Source organism: Tamandua tetradactyla, chromosome 11, assembly GCF_023851605.1.
Source record: "Tamandua tetradactyla isolate mTamTet1 chromosome 11, mTamTet1.pri, whole genome shotgun sequence".
NCBI classification, from domain to species: domain Eukaryota; kingdom Metazoa; phylum Chordata; class Mammalia; order Pilosa; family Myrmecophagidae; genus Tamandua; species Tamandua tetradactyla.
The window spans coordinates 28,744,960-28,760,744 of NC_135337.1; the positions used below are offsets into that span (position 1 = coordinate 28,744,960).

At 39.6% G+C, this 15,785-nt stretch overlaps 1 pseudogene; it reads left to right on the top strand.

Annotated features, from left to right (window-relative positions):
* The first annotated feature begins 7,723 nt into the window (after positions 1-7,723).
* Positions 7,724-9,420, top strand: LOC143649097 (ATP-dependent clpX-like chaperone, mitochondrial; annotated as a pseudogene).
* Positions 9,421-15,785: the final 6,365 nt, after the last annotated feature.

Here is a 15,785-nt window from a genome sequence, read left to right on the forward strand (position 1 = left end):
CCATGCCCCTCTCCCCTTTCTCAGAATTTGCCCTCCAGACAAAAGCAGCTCGAGACAAGGATAGTATAAGAAACAATTGAGGTGGGCAGCCTGGGGGAGAGGCTTACTTGCTCTAAGTTTTGCAGTGCAACTCCTGGGAAAGGAGGTCTGTTTCCTGGGAAGTTGTGGAGGCATCCAAACTCCTATAAACGGGGGATCTCCTAAGGCCACAAGCAAGCAGGAGCCCTGAATAAGACAAAGGGCCAGAAAATACAAGGAGGACCCTGCACTTTGCATTCACCTTGGTTGACCTTCCCAACAGGGGACTGGACTCTGACACAGAGCACCAGTCAATGCCAAGCCAATTTGTGAAATTCATGAAAAGTGTTTTTTGCTTACATTTGGTTGGTTTTGTTAGCTCCTGACAATCAAGAAAATCTCTGTCATGTCACTAGCTGGATACGAATTCAAGAAATAGACATCTGAGAGAATTAATCCTAGAATTAACATTTAATATTTTAAAATGTACAGTGAACAATAAAAGTTTACAAGACAAGCAAAGAAACAGGAAAGGATGACCCACCAAAGGAAGAGGATACGAATCTGGAAAGCATCAACAAGGAGATCAGCTTGTGGACATATTAGACAAATATTTTTTTAAAAAGTGATCTTCAATATGCTCAAGGAAGTGAAGGAAGATACAGAGAAAGAACTAAAGGATCAGAAACATGATGAATGACCAATATGAGAATCTCAATAAAGCGACATTTTAAAAAGGCACCTGTGATGGTTAGGTTCTGACATCAACTTGGCCAGTGATTATGCCCTGGTGTTTGGTTAAGCAAGTACTTAACCATTGCTGCAAGGATATTTCATGACTGGTTGATAAACCAGAAGGCTTATCACCAGTCGGTTGATTGCATCTGCAAGATAATCCAATAGTCGAAGGCTTTTAAGGAAGAGGAGAGACTCTTTCACTGCTTCTTCAGCCAACAAGCCTCTCCAGTGGAGTTCATCCAGAACCTCCATCAGAGCGGCCAGCTTCACAGCCTGCTGTACAGATTTTGGACTGTTCCATTCCCACGTTTGCATAAGACACCTTTATAAATCTCCTATTTATACATCTCTCCTGTTTTCAGTTCTGTTTCTGTCGAGAACCCTGACCAACACAGCTTGGTACTGGGAGTGGTTCTTGAGAAACTGAATCCTAAAAATGGGTTTTTACATTGGTTTTCTACTCTGATTAGACTCAGAGATATTAATGACTATATTTCCAATAATCAAGATGTCACTGACAGTCCATGGGGTGAGTTGGCAAAAGAGATACTTAAAATATTACCCTTAGATTCTGCTAATTGTATGCTTATATGAGGCAAGGGACTGAGTGCGAATGTTTTTGACACCTTTATGGAGTTTTGTGAAATTAAGAGGTATTGGGTGGTTGTTATTAGCTATGCTGAATACAGTGATGAAGGAAAGGAATGAGCTGAAGGCTTCTAATATGCACCTTAAGTGCCGTATGAATGAAGTAAAAGTTTCCATGTGTGCACTGAAAGAAAATCTTCCTTCCTGTGGTTGCAGACTTGAGATCTCTGAAAACCAGACACAAAGCCTCACTGTGTGAGTAGCAGATTTACAACATAAACTAAAATCACAACTTTGCAGGGTGTCTGCTGTTAAAGTAAGGGTTTTGATTGGAAAAGAATAGGATCCTGAACATGGAATGGTGATATATGGCTTGATAATGATGGCAATGGGGAGACAGGATCCCTGGAATCTGTTGAGCCTTTGTTAGATAGAGCTCTAATGGACTGCCCTGAGGAAAGAGCTTCCTGACCTCCAGCCTAGAGTCTGCCATCCAACCTCCACCTAATGAGATTAACCCTTCAGTGCCTGCTAATCCTGTAACCACCTTTCCTGGGGAAACAGCCCTCACTGCTCTGTCTGGAGCAACTAATCCTGTTTCATTAGATGAAATTGCAACAGAATGCCCTGAGGTAGTTGGCTTGAAAGACACTCCTATTTCTTTTCATGATACACCCCCAACACCCTTCTTTTCTTCAAGACCAATAACTAGACTAAAGTCCCAACAGGTCCTGAAAGGTGAGGAACAAAGTGTGACCCATGAGGAGGTATGCTATACTCCGAAAGAACTGCATGAGTTTTCCAATCTATACAGACAGAAATCAGGGGAATATGTGTAGAAATGGATATTAAGTGTATCCATTAATATCCATTTCTACACCATATGGGATAATGGTGGAAGGAATATAAATTTGGATGAAGCTGAATTTATTTATATGGGCCCACTAAGAGATTCTGCATTCAATGTTGTAGCTTGAGGGGTTAGAAAGGGCATAAACAATTTGTATAGATGGTTGGCTGAAACATGGATCCAAAGGTGGCTGACATTACCTGAGGTCAAAATACCAGAACTGCCCTGGTGTAATGTGGATAAGTGGATCCAGGGGCTTAGAGAGATGGGAAATTTAGAGTGGATTTATCATAGAAGACCTTCTCATGCTCCCAAGGAATGCCCAGAGGACACATCTTTCACCAGAACTTTGAGAAATAAATTTGTGAGACTAGTCCATAAATGAGGGGAGGACCAGGTACACTTGGGGAAGGACCCTTTTACACTGCCCAAAATTAACACTGTTAACCTTTCTCCTAGTCTTGTCCAAGGAGGTCTACGGCCTTTTACCAGGGTGACTGTGTACTGGGGAAAAGGAAATGATTAGATATTTCAGGGATTATTGGACATTGGCTCAGAAGTAACACTGATTTCAGAGGACCTAAAATGTTGCTCTGGTCCACCAGTCAGAGTAGGGGCTTACAGAGGTCAGGTGATTGATGAAGTTTTAGCTCAGGTCTGTTCCACAGTGGATTCAGTGGGTCCCTGGGCCCATTCTGTGGTCATTTCTCTAGTTCCAGAATGCATAATTGAAATTGACATACTCAGCCACTAGCATAATACCCACATTGGTTCTCTGATTCATGAAGTAAGGGCTATTATGGTAGGAAAGGCCAAGTGGAAGCCACTAGAATTGCTCTACTAGCAAAATCATGAATCAGAAGCAATACTATATTCCTGGAGGGATTACAGAGATTATTGCCACCCTTAAGGACTTGAAGGAAGCAGGGGTGGTGATTCCCACCACATCCCCATTCGACTCTCCTATTTGGCCTGTGCAGAAAACATATGGGACTTCGAGGATGACAGTGGATTATTGTAAACTTAACCAGGTGGTGACTCCAATTGCAGCTGGTGTTCCAGATGTGGTATCATTGCTTGAGCAAATCAACACATCAACAGCATCCACTCTATGGTGCTGTTTCTTCCATAGCCAGGATTCATGGGTCTAAGAATCAAGGAGTGGAAATGGGAGTGGCACTACTCATTATCACCCCTAGTGATCCACTAGAAAAATTTTTGCTTCCTGGTTCTGAAACCTTAAGCTCTGCTGGTCTATATAGGTCTTAGTTCCAAAAGGAGGAGTGTTTCTGCCAGGGGACACAACAATGATTCCATAGATCTGGAAGTTAAAGCTTCCACTTGGCCACTTTGGGCTTATCATGCCACTGAATCAACAGGCATGAAAGGGGATTGCAGTTCTGTCTGGGGTGATTGATCCTGACTATCAAGGGGAAATAGGACTGCAACAACACAATGGAAGCAAAGAAGAATTTTCCTGGAATACAGGAGATCCCCTAAGGCATCTCTTAGTACTACCATTGTCCTGTGATTAAAGTCAACGAAAAACTGCAACAACTCAATCTAAGCAGGACTACCAATGGCCCAAAAACTTCAGAACTGGAGGTCTGGGTCACTGCACCTAGCAAAGAAAATGGCCAGCTGAAGTGCTTGCTGAAGGTAAAGGGAATGGGTAGTAGAAGTTAGTGATAAATATGAACTGTAACCACGTGACCAGTTACAGAAACACGGACTGTGATTGTATGAATATTTCCTCCCTGTTTTGTTATGAGTATGTTTGCATTTGTACATAAAGAAATATCTTGTTTTCCTTTTAGCGTATGTTACATTGTTCATGTTATAGTATTTAAGTCATAGGATTATGAAATTTGAGTAAATAAATTCTTGCACCCTATTTTGGAGAGATGTAGTGCATTTCCAGTTGTATGCAGGACAGTTGAGTTTGTTAGCTGAAACATTTGTCTGTTATTGTGTTCTATTTGGAAATTAAGCATGTTTTAAGGTGATGTGCATACTGCCAAGTTGACAAGTGGTGGACTGTGATGGTTAAGTTCTGGTGTCAACTTGGCCAAGTGATTATGCCAAGTCGTCTGGTCAGGTAAGCACTGGCCTGACCATTGCTGCAAGGATATTTTGTGGCTGGTTGAAAAACCAGAAGTCTGGTGTATTAAATCACCAGTTAACTGTTTGCATCTGTGGCTGATAACATCTGCAGTCAACTAAGGCATGTCTCCCACAACAAGATAATCCAATCAGTTGAAGGCTTTTAAGGAAGAAGAGAAGACTCTTTCATTGTTTCTTCAGCCAGTGAACTTCTCTTGTGAAGTTTGTCCAGACCCTTCATTGGAGCCACCAGCTTTACAGCCTGCCCTATAGATTTGGACTCTTCCATTCTCATGAGACACCTTTATAAATCTCATATTTACAAATCTCTCCTGTTTGTTCTATTTCTATAGAGAACACTAACTAACAGAACCAAACAGAATGATTGAAGGTGAAGACACAATAACTGAAATGAATAATTCCCAGGAGGGTTTCAATAGCCAATTGAAGCTGGCAGAATAATCAGTGAACTCGAAAATAGGACAATTAAAATGAGCGAGGCAGAGGAACAGAAAGAACAAAGAATTATATAAAGTAAAAATATCCTAGAAGACCTGTGGGACACTATCAAGCATACCAAAATATGCACTTTGGGAGTCCCAGAAGAAGAAAGAGAGAAAGGGACAGAAGGAATAATCAAAGAGATAATGCAGAAAACTTCCCAAACTTAGCAAAAGATGGGAATATGCACACCCAAGAAGCCCAGAGGACAGGATAAACTTGAAGAGAAATATGTCACAACATCAACTGATCAAACTGTTCAATGCAAAGGACAAGGGGAGAGCTCTGAAATCTGCAAGAGAAAAGCAACATGTTATGTGCAAGGGAGTTCCAATTAAATTAAGTGCCAATTTCTTATCAGACTTCATGGAGGTAAAAATGCAGTGTTTTGAGAAACTTAAAGTACTGATGGAAAACAATTGCCAAGTGTTTTGGTTTGCTAAAGTGTCCAAAATGCAATACACTGGAATTGAGTTGGCTTTATGATGGGGATTCATTAGCTTACAATTTACTGTTCTTAGGCCATGTAAGTATCCCACTCAAGACATAAACAGTATGATACTTGGATACTGAATACAGGCTGCCAGCATCTGGGATCCCTCTGTCACATGGCAAAGCTAATGGTGATGTTTCCTGCTCCTTCTCTGCAAGTTGTTTCTTTTAGCTTCTGACTTCAGTAGTTCCTTCTCTCAGCTTCTCTAATGTTCTTCTCTGTGTGATTCTCTGGGGATTTTTTCATGAACTTCTCTTAATTTAATCTGAGCTTCTGTATGTGTTTTGTTCCCTTTATAAAGGGTTCCAGTAGGAGGATGACAGTACACGTTGAATGGGGTAGGTCACATCTCAGTTGAAATAACCTTTTCAAAAGGTCCCACCCACAATAGATCTGCATCCACAGGAATGGATGGAAAAAACACATGGCCTTTTCTGGGATACATAACAGCTTCAAACTACCACACCAAGCAAAAAATTTATATCCAGTGAGACTTTCTTTCAAAAATGAGAAGATTAAGACATTCCCAGATAAACAAAAGCTGAGGGAGTTCCTTACCACTACACCTGCCTTATGAATGTTGTAAAGGGAATTCTTCATACTGAAAGGAAAGGACACTATACAGTGGATCAAAACAACATAAAGAAATAAAGACATCTAGTAAAAGTAACCATGTGGGTATTTATAAATGCAATACTATTGTATTGTATTTTTTGGTATATAAAACCACTTCTCATTTCCTACAGGTGATGAAATACAAATACATAAAAATTATGAGAAATCTAATTTTTGGGCCATATTAGCTAGGGTTCTCTAGAGAAACAGAATCAGCAGGAGATATCCATAGACATAAAAGTTATAAAAGTGTTATAAAAACCATGGGAACGTAGAGTCCAAGGTCTGTAGAGAAGGCCGCAAGCTGGGAACCGATGAAGGTCCTCAGAGAACTCTCAGGAGAGGCTGGCTGGACAACAGTGGGAATGGAAGAGTTCAAAATCTGTAGGGTAGGCTGTGAAGCTGCTGACTCCAATGAAGGTTCTGGATGAACTCCACAGGAGAGGTTTGCCAGCTGAAGTAGGAAGAATGACTGTCTCTTCTGAATCCTCCTTAAAAGCTTTCTGGTGATTAGATTAAGCATCACTCATTGCAGAAGACATGCCCCTTAGCTGATTACAAATGCAATCAGCTGTGGATACAGCCAACATAATCATGATTTAAGTCCATGAAATGTCCTCATAGCAACAGAGAGGCCAGCGCTTGCCGGGCTAGATGACCAGGCACCACCACCTGGCCAAGTTGACACATGAACCTGACCATGACATGGACATACAATATACAAGCATATAATTTATAACAAGTGTGTTCCAGTTTGCTAGCTGCCGGAATGCAACACACCAGAGACGGATTGGCTTTTAATAAAACGGGATTTATTTTGTTGGTTCTTCAGAGGAAAGGCAGCTAACTTTCCACTGAGGTTCTTTCTTACATGGAAAGCACAAGATGGTCTCTGCTGGTCTTCTCTCCAGGCCCCTGGGTTCCAACTACTTTCCCCGGGGTGACTTCTTTCTGCATCTTCAAAGGCCTGGGCTGAGCTGCTAGTGCTGAGATGAGGAATGCCGAGCTGCTAGGCTGTGCAACATTGCGCACTCTCATTTAAGCACCAGCCAATTAAGTCACACGTCACTCATTGCAGCAGACACGCCTCCTAGCCGACTGCAGGTGTAATTAGCAACAGATGAGGTTCACGTACCATTGGCTTATGTCCGCAGCAACAAGACTAGGTATGCTCACCTGGCCAAGTTGACAACTGAATCTAACTAACACAAAGTGCAACAAAAGGTGAGGGGATGGTGGGGCATTGGAACAGTGTATGTATATGCTATTAAAGATAGGTTGGTATCAAGTAAAATATGATTGTTATAGATTTAGGATGTCAGATTTTATTTTCCGTGGTTACCACAAAAAATATATGTAGAAAGATATTTTTTGTATAATAAAAAATTAAATAAATAGGAAATTAGACATTAATAGAATAATTAAGGGCCAAAAAAGGCATAAGGCTTACAAAAATAAAATAGCAAAAATGCAGAAAAATGTCTTGTGCTATCAGTAGTTACTTTAAATGTAAATGGACTATACTCTCCCCTCAAAAGGCAAAGATTGGCAGAATGGATTTAAAAAAAAAGCATGATCCAAGTAAGTTCTGGATACAAGAGACCCATGCTAAAATAAGAGATATAAGTATGTTGGAAGTGAAAGGATGCAAAAATTATATATCGTGCAAGTAGTAAGCAAAATAGAGTTTGGGGAGCAAGGGAAGGGGCCTAGGTGGCAACACTGGTATTTCTTGCAGTCACATCCATGTACCAGTTTTAGGAAAGTTTGGTATCTTTGAAACTCACATTCTATGACCAGATCCTTTTAGAGACTTTATGGAAACACCAGCATACTTTGCCTCAAAAGATGGGATAAGTAAAGATGGCTCTGGAGATAGAAATAAGAGATCAGTGAGTGAGGAAAACAGTAAAAAAAAAAATAGGCTCTGGAAATTCTGGGAAAGGAGGGAAAAAGTTGTGCTACCCTAAATGTGGTGATTTGTGCACACATGTAGAGACCTTTGTGTCTTGGATAAAAGGAATATCAGCCATAAGGTTTTCACAATCACGCTGTCACACTGTGAAAGCTATAGAGTTACACAATCATCTTCAAGAATCAAGGCTACTGGAACACAGTTCAACAGTTTCAGCCTCCAACTGTTTTGTGAAGTGTGGAAAGCGTTATCATTTTTTTGTTGTGCCATCTGAAGAAGACACAAAGAAAAGCATAATTAAAGAAACTGAATCAGTAGCAGAAGCTGAAAAATTGGCATTCCAACAGAAACCACCTCCTCCCCCTAAGAAGATTTATAACTACCTCGACAAGTATGTTGTTGGCCAGTCGTTTGCTAAGATGGTACTTTCAGTTGCCCTCTACAACCATTATAAGAGAATATATAATAATATCCCACCTAATCTGAGACAATAAGCAGAAGTAGAGAAACAAACATCATTAGCACCTAGAGAATTAGAAATAAGAAGATGGGAGGATGAGTATAGATTTACAAAATTGATTCAAATTGCTGGAATTAGTCCACGTAGTAATACTTCAGGAGCATCAAGACAGCAACAGGAAAATCAACAAATACCTCAAGAAAAATGAGGAGGTGAAGTATTGGATTCTTCTCATGATGACATAAAACTTGAAAAAAGTAATATTTTGCTGCTTGAACCAACTGGGTCAGGTAAAACCCTGCTGGCACAAACTCTAGTTAAATGCCTTGATGTCCCTTTTGTTATCTGCGATTATGTAACCTTGACTCAGGCTGGATATGAAAGTGAAGAATTGAGTCCGTGATTGCCAAACTGCTCCAACATGCCAATTATAACAGAGAAAAAGCACAACAAGTAATTGTCTTTCTGGATTAAGTAGATAAGATTGGCAGTGTGCCAGGCATTCATCATTTATGGGATATAGGTGGAGAAGGTGTTCAGCAAAGCTTATTAAAACTACTAGGAGGTACCATAGTCAATGTTCCAGAAGAGAATTTCTGCAAGCTTCATGGAGAAACAGAACAAGTCGATACAACAAACATCCTGTTTGTTGCATATGGTGCTTTCAATGGTTTAGACAGAAACATCAGCAGGAGGGAAAATGAAAAGTATCTTGGATTTGGAATATCACCTAATCTGGGAAAAGGCAGAAGGGCTGCAGCTGCTGCAGATCAAAAAGTTGATTTTTACATTATGTGGAAGCCAAAGATCTCATTGAATTTGGCATGATTCCTGAGTTTGTGGGACGGTTGCCTGTGGTAGTTCCTTTGCACAGCCTAGATGAGAAAACACTTGTACAAATTCTAACTGAGTCACATAATGCTGTTATTCCTCAATTCCAGGCCTTATTCAGCATGGGTAAGTGTGAACTGAATGTTACTGAAGATCCTCTGAGAGCTATAGCCAAATTGGCCCTAGAACAAAAAATAGGTGCGAGAGAAATGGATGATTCTACATTGATGGTAGGAGATACGCCACTTTTATTAATGGACAAAACATCCAGACAGAAGATCAATAAGGAAAACAGAAGACTTGAATAGTATTCTAACCAAGCTAGATCTAACAGACACACATAGAACACTCCACCCAGCCACAATAGAATACACATTCTTCTCAAGTGCACTTGGGTCACTGGTTAGATTTATTCCTAGATAATTTGATTTTTTTTGTTACTATTGCAAATGGAATTTTTTTTTCTGGATTTCTTCTTTGGATTGTTCCTTTCAAGTGTATAGAAACACTATAGATTTTTGCGTGCTGATCTTATATTCTACCACTTTGCTGAACTCACTTACTAGTTCCAATAGCTTTAGGATTTTCTAAATATAGGATTGTGTATTTTGGGGGCATTTTCTAAATATAGGATTGTGTAGGTTGGAGGGATTTCCTCAATACAGGGTCATGTTGTCTGCAAAGAGGGAAAGTTTTACTTCTTCCTTTATAATTTGGATGCCTTTATTTCTTTTTCTTGCCTAGTTTCTCTGGCAAGAATTCCCAGTACAATGTTGAATAACAGTGGTGACAATGGATGTCTTTGTCTTGTGCCTGATCTTAGGGGGAAAGTTTTTAGTCTCTCATCACTGAGTACAATGTTACCTATGGGTTTTTCATATATGTCCTTTGTCATGTTGAGAAAGTTTCCTTCTATTCCTACCTTTTGAAATGCTTTTATTAAGAGAGGATGCTGGATTTTGTCAAATGCCCTTTCTGCATCAACTGAAATGAGCATGTGGTTTTCCCCTTTTAATTTGTTAATGTGGTATATTTCATTAATTGATTTTCTTGTGTTAAACCACCTTTGTATATCTGGGATAAAGCCCACTTGATTCTGTTATGTAATTCTTTTAATGTACTATTGAATTCAATTTGCAAGTATTTTGTTGAGGACTTTACATCTATATTATTAAGAGATGTTGGTCTCTAATTTCCTTTTTTTAATGGTACTTTTTTTGGGGGATGCTGTATGGTGGGGGTCACACTTCGGTTTTTTTCCATATGAGTATCCCATTATTGCAGCACCATTTGTTGAATTTTTGCTTGTTTGTTTTCTTTTTTTCTTTGCTTGTTTGTTTGTTTTTTGGGAAGTGCATAGGCCAGGAATTGAACCTGGGTCTCCTGCATGGCAGGCGAGAATTTACCACTGAACTTTCCTTGCACCTCTTTCTTATGGTATTTTAATCAGGCTTTGATGTAAGGGTGGTGTTGACTTCATAGAGTGAATTAGGAAATGTTCATTTGATTATTGGAAGACTTTGAGCAGGATTGGTATTAACTCCTCTTGGGATGTTTGGTAAGATTCACCTGTGAGGTTATTTGTTCCTGAACTTTTTATCAGGGGAAGGTTTTTGATGACTGATCCTATCTCTTGACTAGTTATTGGTTTGTTGAGGTCTTCTATTTTTTCTTGAGTCAGCATAGGTTGTTCATGTGTTTTTAGGAAGTTGTCCATTTCACCTAAGTTGTCTAGTTTGTTGGCATATGGTTGTTCATAGTATCCTCTTATGATCTTTTTTCATTTCTTTGGGTTTTGTACTAATGTCCCCTCTCTCATTTATTTGCACCTTCTTTCTTTTTGTCTTTGTTAGTCTAGCTAAGTGTTTGTCAATTTTATTGATCTCAAAGAACCAACTTTTGGTTCTATTGATTCTCTTTATTTTATTTTTTGAATCTCAATTTCATTTATTTCCACTCTCATCTTTGTTATTTCTTTTCTTCTGCTTGTTTTGGGATTAATTTGCTGTTCTTTGTCTAGTTTCTCCAGGTGTTCAGTGAAGTCTTTGATTTTAGCTCTTTCTTCCTTTTTAATGAAGGCATTTAGGGCTATAAAATTCTCTCTTACCATTGCCTTTACCGCATCCCATAAATTTTGATATGTTGTGTTCTCATTTTCATTCATCTCGAGATATTTGGTTTCTCTTGCAATTTCTTCTTTGACCCACTGATTGTATAAAAGTATTTTGTGTAGGGCCACGGTAGCTCAGCAGGCAGAGTTCTCGCCTGCCATGCCGGAGACCTGGGTTCCTTTCCTGGTGCCTGCCCAAGCAATAAAGGAAAAGTATTTTGGGTAACATCAATATATTTGTGAATTTTCTAGTTCTCTGGCTGGTATTGATTTCCAGTTTCATTCCACTATGATCAGAGAAAGTGTTTTGTATAATTTCAATCTTTTTAAACATATTAAGGACCGGTGTGCACCCCAGCATGTAGTTTCTCCTGGAAACTGTACCATGAGCACTTGAGAAGAATGTATATCCTGATGTTTTGGGGTGCAATGTTCTATATATGTCAGTTAGGTCTAGTTCACTTATTATATTGCTTAGGTTCTCTGTTTCCTTATGGATCTCTGTTTAGGTGTTGGGTCTACTGAAAAGAGAGGTGTGTTGAAATCTCCCGCTGTTATTGTAAAGATGCCTATTACCTCCTAGAGTTTTGCTAGTGTTTGCTCATGTACTCTGGGGCACCTTGATTAGGTGCATAGATATTTATGATTTTTATTTCTTCTTGGTAAATCCCCTTTTTATTAATATATGTGTCTTTCTTTGTTTCTTATAAGATTTTTATGTTCAAAGTCTATTTTGTATGATACCAGTATAGCTACCCCAGCTTTTGTTGGGGGGTGGGGTGGGGGTTATTGCTTGCATGAGATATCTTTTTCCATCCTTTCACTTTCAACCTATTTGTGTCTTTGGGGCTAAAATGAGTCTCTTGTAAACAGCATATAGATGGATCATATTTTTAAAATCCATTCTGCCAATCTGCATCTTTTTTTTTTTTTTTTTTTTTGCATGGGCAAGCACCAGGAAATGAACCCGGGTCTCCAGCATGGCTGGTGAGAACTCTTCCACTGAGCCACTGTTGCCCCAATCTGCATCTTTTGACTGGGGAGTTTAATCCATTAACATGCAATGTTTTTGTTTTTGTTTTACATGGGCAGGCATCAGGAATCGAACCCAGTCTCTGGCACGACAGACGAGAATTCTGCCTGCTGAGCCAATGTGGCCCACCCAATTAGCATGTAATGTTATTACCGTAAAAGCAGTATTAACTTACTACTTTATCCTTTGGCTTTTATTTGTCAGAGCTATTTTTTCTATCTTTTTATCCTTTTAGTTATCTTTACTGATAATCTTGATTCCTATACTTTCTTCCAGGCCTCTCTCTTCTGAATTTTCTTTTCAGCTGGCAGAACTGTCTTCAGTATTTCTTGTAGGATAGGTCTCTTGTTAACTAACTCTCTCAGCCTCTGTTTACCTGTCAATGTTTTAAACTTTCCCTCATTTTTGAAGGCTATCTTAGTAGATGAAGATTTTTTGGCTGGCAATTTTTCTCTTTGGGTACATTTTCTCTTAAGTATATTGTACCACTGCTTTCTGACTCCATGGTTTCTAATGAGAAGTCAGCACTTAGTCTGATTTTGCTTCCCATATGTGTGGTGACTTGCTTTTTGCTTCCTGCTTTCTGAATTCTCTCCTGCTCTTTGACATTTGACAGTTTGATCAGTATGTGTCTCGAAGTGGGTCTATTTGGATTTATTCTGTTTGGAGTACACTGGGCTTCTTGGATTTGCATAATTATGACTTTTATAGAAGTTGGAGAGGGCAGGCCACGGTGGCTCAGCAGCCAGAGTTCTCACCTGCCATGCCAGAGACGTGGGTTCGAGTCTCAGTGCCTGCCCATGCAAATAATAATAATAATAATTTTAGTCACCATTTCCTCAAATATTCTTCCTTGCCCCTTTCCCTTTTTTTTTTTTTTGTCTTCTGGGACACCCATGATGTATATGTTTGTGCACTTCATGCTGTCAATCATTTCTCTGAGACACTGTTATTTTTCTATATATTCTTTCAAATGCGTCTTTATGCTTACCCAGTGTCTTCTTAATATCCTTTCTCTTTAGCCATCTCATTGAATTTGTTTAGGCAATTTATTTGAACATCTTTGATTAGTTCTCTTACTTTTTGTATCTCTCCAACTTTTTAAGTCATTCCTTTGACTGGGCCATATCTTCCTGCAATTTTGTGTGCAATATGATTTTTTTTTTTTTTTTTGCTGATATCTGTTCATCTGATTATCTTGATGGGTTTATTCTGAAGGCTGGTTTCTCTCTCTCGTTTAGGTTTTGTTGTTGCTTAAGGCTCTTCTTTGACAGTTGAATCGCCAGTATTTCCCAGCCAAAAGGGGGCTACAGTCTACAGCCACCAACCAGGCAAGGATGGGCCACCCACTGCTGCTTACCTTGAGGGTGGGGGGGTGGGTGCCAGGAGCCACGGCCACAATTCCAGTCTCTGACTTGGTTTCTCAGTCTCTTCGCCCCATGCTTCCCTGGGCATTGCAATATCCTCTACTGTTTCCTGGATCTCTAAACAGTTGATTCTGAATTTCTCCCTGGTTACTAGCTGCTTTGGAGAGAGAGGTAGTTTCTGCCGTTCGTTCCCTTCCTAATCCCCCATTTTGGAAACTCCTCCTTGGGACCCTTTTGTACTTAGCACTTGTCAGCAACTAGTATTCCGCCCCAGGACTCCGTGGGCTCTGGTCTCTGTGTTGGGACACGTGGGGCTCTAACTCAGGGCTCTGAGTGGTTTTCTAGTCTGTGTCCCAGGCGGGGGGTGGGAGGGATCCCATTGCCCTGGATACTTCCCAAGCTGCCTGGGACTGAGTAGGGGGACCAGCCCGTCCGGGATGGAAGTTTCCTACCTGATATTTTTCTCTTTCTTCAATTCAGCACTTATGGAATCCTTCTTGAGTCTCCACCTTCTTCCAGAGGTCTAAGCAAGTGAGATTTGTCCTTCCCCCCTCCCCCGACTCTCTGGGGAAGTTTTTTCCCAGATTTTTGATAGAAGGCGGAAAAGATTTCAAAAGCATCAGGGCTTCTGAAAACTGAGGCGTGGCACGAAGGGCGAGATAGAGGCTAAGGATGAAAATGTCACCTTTTTAAAAAAAATCTTCCCTGGACCAGTGCTTTTGTTACAAGGGCCAGTTCGTGCTCTGACTGGCAATGCTTATCTGTTTGATCTGAGATACATTGACATCTTTACGCTAATAGAGATAATGAAGACAAAAACTTGTGCTTTCCCATAACTGAAAAAAGAGATCAAGCCTCTACCAGAAAAGAGCCATAAAACATATTGGAGATAAAATATGCAAAACATCTGGCACAAAAATAGTGTAGATACTAACGATAAAACGATGATCATGTGACATCATCTCCCTACTTTCCTTTTCCTTTTCTCTCTCATCTCTCTACCTTTTCTCTTGTCTTTTAATTTAGTTCTTATTTTTCTGTTTCTTCCATATCCGTGCCTTGCATTAGATGCTGTAAACCACTTTGTTAGCTATCTGGTAAACCCTAGCACTGAGAACTCATGTAGTTGCCACTAGTTTACAGCAGGTGGCACTGTAAGCAAGTGGCTGTATAGTCAGTGGCCATAAACTATTTCACCATAAACTATGGTAGGCTTTAAAATTGATCATATCACACCTTATCTTTCTTAAAAAATTTTTTTATTTTAAAATTTCCAAAATTGTGAGGTATCTTGCATTTTTCCCTATATTTAATTCATTACTTTGTGCCCCTCAAAAGCTGTTATTAAATTGATTTTGCTTCTTATTAATCTTAGAATTGTCAGCACTATCTAGAATGAATTAATTCCCTATATACAATATTTAAAAGGACCAAATGAAAGTTCTAACTAAAGAATTTTGAATGCTGCATTATTCAGTTGCATCATTCGTGAATCACTGATGCTTTAGAGTTGGACAGAGTCAGGGGTTTGAAACTAGGCTCAGGTGTTTCCCAGGTGTGTGACCTTTTGCAAACTACTTATTTTTTCTAAGACTCAGTTTTTTCACCTTTAAAATGGTTAATTTGGAAGATTGTTAGTGTATACCCACCACAGAACTTGGCTGTAGTTCCAGTAGTTGCTAGGTAGTGTTAGGTCACTCAAAAAATATTATATAGACAATGAAATACAAAACAAACTCCTATTAATTTACATGTAATAAGGAGAGTGCAGCTGTGCTATTGACTAGTTGGCTTTGCGTCTGAGGATATTGGACCCTTGTTTAGCATGCAGATTAGAAGTCACTGTTTTATCATCTCAGCAGTGTGGTTCCCATAATAGAATCTTCTGGAGTGTTTCTTAAATAGGCAAATTCTGGGGCTCATCCCAGATCAACTACATTAAAATCTCTGGAGGTGAGAGCACAGAATCTGTCTTTTAAACAAGCTCACCCTGTTGTTTGTAGGGACACACAAATATGATCACACTGACCTAGAATATTATTTCCTATTAGGCTCATGTTGGCATCATATTAATGGAGCTTAATTTCTGCAGTACTTGAATGACATGGTGAATTTAACTTGCTTATGCAGTAGTGAAAAAAAAACAAAATCATAGGTCAGCCT